The 7,452-nt window shown below is 38.7% G+C and overlaps 1 long non-coding RNA gene across 1 annotated transcript in view; it reads left to right on the plus strand.

The window, feature by feature from the left end:
* Nucleotides 1–1,834: 1,834 nt before the first annotated feature.
* Nucleotides 1,835–7,452, plus strand: part of LOC106939574 (uncharacterized) — an 18,110-nt gene continuing 12,492 nt past the window's right edge. The window contains exon 1 of the long non-coding RNA XR_001422874.1: nucleotides 1,835–2,574. This is a non-coding gene — a long non-coding RNA (uncharacterized LOC106939574). The remainder of the gene's footprint in view (nucleotides 2,575–7,452) is intronic.

Below are 7,452 nucleotides of genomic sequence, written 5' to 3' on the forward strand. Positions count from 1 at the left end.
TTTTCCTCAATGGAGTATATAGTCAGTTCCAGTCACCGTTTCGCTCCCGGTTATTGTTCCATTTGCAATCTGGGTAAAAATCTATCTACAAACGCGGGAGTAATCCAGCCCCCCACCCCGGGCCACAGGTTCACCCCCCCCCCCCCGAAAAACTAAGACCGGCCCCCGACCAAAAAAGGGAACAGTCATGTGGCCCTCGCAGGAAAAAGTTTGGGGACCCCTGGTGTAAACTGTTGTAGCTCTACCTCTAAAGCTAACAAAAATGAATGACGCTCCTGAATTGGCTGCTTTGCAAACATCAGGTAATAGCTTGTTCAGTAGCATTACGTCTATTTAAGCTTCCGAAGCTGCATTTTCTTTGAGACACTTTACAAATTATCAAAGAAAATTTTGCCTATTTGCAAATTCTTTTTGGTCCACAGAAAAATCTGTCAATTGGTGAATCCATGAGAACTAAACTGGGAATACGTGGGCGTCCAGTTCTGTTATGGTCTCATTTAATTAGACCATTTTCTGTCACTTGTTTACTCTTGTCTCCTACACGGACTGTGGTAAACTGCACTGAACCACTATTTCTTCTGTTGTTTTTACATGTTTGACCAAGATTGTGAAGCTGTTGGTGTATTTAAGTGTGCTGTACTGGTGCAGAGTTATCAAATGCTTTTGTAATTCAGTACATTTATGTCTGTGTTGGAAAAAAAAAAAAAAAACAGAAATGTTTTGAGTCAGGTCAGCTGTTTTTCTGTCAGTACCAGCCGATACCAAGTCTCAGATATCTGCATTGGAAGTAAAAAATAGATAAAAAGGGGATAAGTGCAAATCAAATAAAAAACATTTGCACTGCTGGCAAATGTTTATATATATATATATATATATATATATATATATATAGGTTCCATAAAATAGAGGCAGTGGGAATGTCCCCCTCTTTGCCAGCACTGTTTTGTGATCAAATTGATTAAAATTGAATTCACAAGCTGTCCCATGTGCTCATGTTGGGTCAACAGCCTCAGCGCCCCTGATGAAAGTATTGTCTCTAACTAACCCATGGCTTTTCTTCCTCTTCTCTCCCATTCTGTCCCTCCTCTTTTGATCATGGAGCAGTAACATGCCTGAACAACAAATAAGGTCTCAACACACACTCTCACTGTTACTAATACTCAAAAAAAGAAGCTGAGATGAGCTTTTGTTCTGAGCCAGCCTTTTTGCTCTCAAAGATGTTAAATGAGGGCATTGATACATAAATTTGCATTTGTTTCATCCATAACCATTGCTCTAGCTAAAAACCTTTAACTATGCGCCCCCAATTTGCAGAGCAACTTCAAGAGCTTCTGTTCTCATGCTTGTTTCACGCCAGGCTAGCGTGACTGTTCAATCGATTTGCCTTTGTGTACTCTTCACACATAAGTAGTCTAAACAGTGATCTATCTTCACTCGGATTGTGCAGTTTGTCAATTGGCAATTTAGCCGAGCAGTGCTCAAATTGTTCTTTAGCTGCGGCTCCTAATTTGCCGTTGTGTCGGTTGTGGAAGACTGCGCTGAGCAGGTACAGAGCTGCTGTGATTGTGGTTGATCAAAGCACTGAGATCTTCTCCTCATTATGTCTGCTGCGAGAAGGAACTATACTCCCTGGTGGTGTTACAGGCTAAAGTTTCTCTTTCTTCACCTCTCCTCTGGGGCATGTCTTGGATTTCTTCCTGCTGTGTAACCTTAAACCGTAACATACCGTGCTCCTTTGTTCACCTTCTGCCACCTTTTACTTACAAAGAAAAAACAGAAACCCAGAATGTTACTCTCTCTTCCTGACAAACTGCTTTCTGTTCCTGTTCTGCTATCAGGTCTTCCCCCAAACCCCTTTTACCTGTGGGTTTCCCCTTTTACTCTTTTGGTGTCTTGATCTCCCTGTGAGCCCTGGTGAATTTTAGTCGGCACGTCTTTTACAGAGGGTGGGGAACCATGGAGCAGCTCTGCCACTTCAGCTCCAGGCAGGGGGGCTGCCCAGGGCAGAGTGTCCCAGGCAAAAGAGGCTATTCTGGGCAGAGGGAGCCCCTCCACGCAGCTTCAGGATCCCAGTAGAAACAGGAGGGCTCATCCCAACTGGGCCATATTGGGTAAAGAAATGTTGTGTCTTTGTGTCTGATCATGTATGATTGTTTTCACAGAGATGAAAAAAGACAGAATTTATAGACACGTTGCAATGTCACGTCTCACAGGCAGCGTCTTGCCGACAATGACTACCATTGGTTTTAGCTCTCAAGTTAACAACATAATGGGCTAAAGCATAAATATATGTGTGATATATAAAACGCAGTGCTTTGTTACTAATTGTCAACACTATGACAGCAAGACAACAAGATCTAAGGGTGTCCAATTTCACAAGTCAGGAAAATGTTTTAATTTAAAAAGAAATAGGGAAGGAGAGTTAAGTAGGACAGTTATGCTAGCTTGACTTTTACAAACTTAGCATGTAGATGTGCTGCAGAATTTGGCAACCTACACACCAACACTCTGAGAGATCATCAGCAGAGCAGGTGTTTAATTAGCTAATCAACCACAGCTGTGTTCAGATGATCAGTTACTAATAATCACAAAAGAAACATCCAGCCTGAAAACATAAAACTGTAATGGAGTGAATGTTCTGTTCAATGTGTGGGAAATGTTTGAGTATTGAATACTGATACATTAGTGGTATTGTTGTCTGTTGCTATGGCAGGAAGTGTGTGTTACATAGTCAGCACAGAGAGAGAAATAAAATAAGAATATGAGTGATTTTGAGTTATTCAATGGTTTTCTGCGTTATTTTTACCTTTGCTGTGGCGCACCCCACTAAATGAGTAATACCTACATCTCCAGGTTTCATTTAGCTAACAGAATTATTCTACTGCAGCAATGCAGCTATGGATGGCAATTAAAATAATTTATTTTTTTGCCCTCCAGCATTGCGCCCATGTGCAAAATTGTGGACATCAACAATATCATGCAACATCTATATTAACCCTTCCACATATGTCTACCAAGAAAAACTTATTTTGCAATATATATACTGCTATTGCTTTATCAACCGGGTCTTATGCTACATTATAAAAACTTTCTAGTAGATGGTTTACCTTTGATATGTCGTCAAGTGCTGACTTTGATTTACCTGTTTTCGTCCATAAAAGCACTATTTTCAGTGGTTTCGTACTCCTGGTTCATATTACATTTTCAGTAGCAGACCATGCTAATCAAGTCAAATGCGTGCTAGCCAAGCTAGTGTTTTAAATGTAAACATATTTGAAGTCATTTGAGTCAAACTCTGTAAGTCAAACTGTGGTCGTATCACCTTCAAGTACAGTAGATCTTCCTGAGCTCATTATCCTCGCTAAAAGCTTTGCTGACAGTTTGAGTCTCTGTCCAGTTTGCCAAAAGAAAAAACAACCGTTTTGTTCATCAGGAGAATCTCCAACGCAATTGTGTTTCTCTGTTCAGCTATCCAAGAAGAGACAGGGATGGATGACGTGAGGAGGAAGCAAGAGTAGGAGGGAGAAAGAACCAGAGGGAATGCCTGGTTTTGATGGTCCCCGTGCGCCATTTTAGCTTATGAATTTCCATATTAGAGGGCAGTCACTCTGCATGACCGCTACATTAGTTTTATGGCCAAAAAACAGCTTATTGAAGGCAGCGATGGCAGGAGGAAAATCATTCATTTCACATCACAACCTGCTGAAAAGCCAACCTGTTATGTGTTTGAATGAATTTTATGTTATGATTCACTGCATTCCAGGTTCATAAACGTGTGCTCAAACACAACTCCTTGTGAATTTATATATTCACAGCAAGGACCGAAAAGGTATTCATCAGTCAAGGAAGTAAGGCCACGTGCAGAGAGCGTCATTTATGTGTGGATGCGCATTTGCATTCATGCACAGCCAATCAGAAACAGAAATGCTCTCAATTTGGCAAACACTTTTAGCTTCAGGTCTCGCCGAAGGGATTAATGAGGCTGTGAGCTGGAATCACGATCATGGACAAGTACGGACTAAATGGTGAAGGGCAGAACACATTTTTTAGCTTGATTTCACTTCTACCCTCATCTGTTTGAACCCTTGTACGTAGAAATGGGGTCCAACCGACCCCACATACGTAAAACTTGTATCATTTGCCATAGTCCTCTACATTTGCCTCAGTCTTCGCACGCACAAGGGTTCATACTCTTTTTATTTAGAAGATATTTACATTTTTTTTAAGAAATCATTTGCTGAAAAAAGCATTGTGTGCTTTTTTCTTTTCAAAGAGGCTGATCTGGAATATTCTAAAAGCTAAAATATCAACTTTTTACTGACATCTTTAAAAGCTGTTGCTGAAATGGTCTGTTTTCTTTGCTTTGTCCAGTCTCCTAATCTGATTCCTTGTGCCTTTAAAGTTTTGAAATAAGCTGTGTGACAGCTGCAGATGATTCATCTGTGTCATAAAAAGTATTCATTAATATATCACAATAATTCACTTGCAGTGACTAAGTGAAGATCCCTGACAGTTAGAAAGAAGCAGTAAAAATATATCTACACTTTTAAGTCTAACTGGACACCTGCACTTTTGAGGATTTAATAGCACATTATCAGTCATAAACATTCATATTCATTAAATTAGAATGTTACTAAGACACACATTATATAGACTAATCACATCCAGGCTGACATTTTCATGTTTTCTTTACTTCTGTTAATTGATGTTTTATTGCTCAACCTAATCAAAACAGATATTTAGGATGAGAATATTACATCAAACAATGAAAAGCATTTTATTGAAGAAACGTGGACTTAATGAAAAGTATGTTTAACACAGTAGAATTAACTTTGCCTGAAAGTTTGAACAAGCACACACTCCACAGCAGAGCTGGCTGGGAACTCGTGAATTTGGCAGTTTTTCTGTAACGTTATGTTGTCTCTCTGCTACTAGCACAGCTGCAGTACAGTGGCAATATGGTATGCAGTGAAGATGGGAAGAGTGTGAACAATGTGTACATACGCTTTATTAACAGCGTTAAGACCTTCCTCCAGGCTCTGATTAGTTGTTTCTGAGAGGGAGAGGTGAATTTCTACAGATGGCAGTAGGACCACTGAGGAGCTTTATGTTCTGTCTCATATTCTACTGTCAGGACATAGAAACAGTTTTAACAAAAATGTAACCACTGAAGCTGTAAAGGTTCTTTTTATCTGATAAATGAGCCTCATAGAATCAGCTATAAATCTGTCACACGTTACATCAGATCTTCAGCCAGTTATAAATAAAGTCAAACTACTTTGCTTTTAGAGTTTAATGGGCTCAGTACAAATTGACCCCATTAAAAATAGAATTGACATATTTAAACTTTAATTATGAAATGGTGTTCACTTTTTAAGGACACTGAAGTCCTCTCATGTCTATCCCAGGAGGGATGGGATAAAACACACTGCAAATTATATGGGAAATATCTTAACAACATAAGAAAGAGAATAATCATAAAAACAAAATAAAATAAACATTACCAGTAATCAGCTGCCCTGAATTTTAAATTTCAGCGTTATCTACAGAAAATCCCTTGTTGTTCAACATCCAGTCTTTGAAAGATTCTGGAGATCTATGGAAACATTCAGCTGCCGGAGCTTGGAAATCAGTTCAGGAGTGGTATCTCTTTCTCAGAAAGTTTTCTCGTTAAAATGAGACGATTATGTCAAAGTTTCTCATTATAACAAGACACAAAAGAAAATTTTTCGTTATGCTATTTTATATGTCATTATAACGAGGAAGTTTCTCAATACAACAGGAAATAAAAATACGCTCCTCTGACGAATTATGACTTGTTTCCAAAAGGTGTTGTTGTTTTGTTATTACAACCTTTCTTATTTGAAAGATAACATATTATGTTTTATCAAGATGCCTTCTTGTTTTGACAAGTTTTATATCTTGAAAAGTTCTTATAACAAGATACTGCTCTCGAATTTATTCCCCAGCTCTGGCAGTTAAACACTTACTCATAATCAAGGACACCTTAAAAATGTAAATATTGTCTGTCTGTTTGAAAGGAAAATATAAATCAGTAGAGAGTGACTTAAGATTTTTTATCGGTACCGCACTAGTAAGTAAACCTTAATGTGTGGAAGTATGAAATCTGTGGCGTAGTGAATGACAAACCTTCTCAGACGAGTCTATGAGTAATTTGAGATTTCCACTCTTTGGCTCTCAGCCCTAAATGTTAACTCTGTATTCTGTGTGTGCGTGCGTGTGTGTTTTGTGGCAGTGTGTTTGAGTGTGTTTACCCACAGGGATGTCTGTGTTAGGATTAATTAAAAACTTGAATCCCAGCTCTGGAGCAGGAATTTGGATTCCTCCTAGGATTCAACTGTAAATATTGTTCCTCCAAAATTATCTCTGAAAAGAATCTATTGTCCCAGGTAATAACCAAGTGTTTTTTTTGATGCTACTGTGTTTCAGAAATAGAAGTGGTATAAAAGTTCATAGGAAGGAACTGTGTATCAAAATAAAAAAACAGGCATAGCTGTAAAGACAGATTAAATTCCTATCAATGGTTAGAGAAATCTGATTTAGAAGAAGAAAAAATAACCATTTGGGAGGTTTGTATGACCATAATTGAACAAAGGACAAAATACACATGGATGGAAAAGCAACTATCTTTGAAAAAAACTTAAAAGCAAGCAGCACTAGAGTGGTTTGTTTACATAAAGAATGCATTAAACATGACTGTAGTTTCAGGAAGCTCAGCTGGGCATGTTGCCCAAGAGAAAGTAGCATTTCTGCTATCAAACATCAAGGATTATCACAATAAAGACGTCAAAGTGTCTCTTGTATCAAAATGACACCTGTCATTACTTAGGATCAAAGCACGAAATACTCCGAAGAAGACACTCCACCAACCCAGACTGCTGTACGAACAGAGAATATTTATGTCAAAACCACACAAGCTGCCATGAGAAATGTCCTTTTCTTTTATTCCCTCTAAGCAGTTTTTTTCTTTTCCTGAAATCTGTGTTGTGGACAAAAGCTTCATGTCAGATTGAAAGTGCACGTGTAGGAAAGCAGCTTCAACATTTCTGGCAGGTCAAAAAGTCCTTTTTCCCCTTTTTCTTCTTTTGCTCAGAAAAGTCGCACCTTTTCACTGAAACAATATGAAATGGGTTCTTTGTGCAAGAAGACATGCTGGGCAAAGACGCTAAGTTCTGGAGTTACCTGGCAGGTAATTGTTTTTGATAACAGCCAGGATGAAAGGTGAAGACCGGGAAAAATGTGTGTGTTTCGTTCATGACAGTCACGTAGGATCAGTCATGATGACATTTTCTTCCTGCACACTCACAGTTTGAATTATGGTTTTAAATTTAACTAGTCATTAGTTACCAAGTGACCTCTGAACACCTCAGGCAAGAGTCTTCAAGTGCCTGTATATACTAATTACTGTAGTCCATCAGGTCCATGTAATAC

Source organism: Poecilia latipinna, unplaced genomic scaffold (genome assembly GCF_001443285.1).
Source record: "Poecilia latipinna isolate Pla-1442-1.1 unplaced genomic scaffold, P_latipinna-1.0 Scaffold2913, whole genome shotgun sequence".
NCBI classification, from domain to species: Eukaryota; Metazoa; Chordata; class Actinopteri; order Cyprinodontiformes; family Poeciliidae; genus Poecilia; species Poecilia latipinna.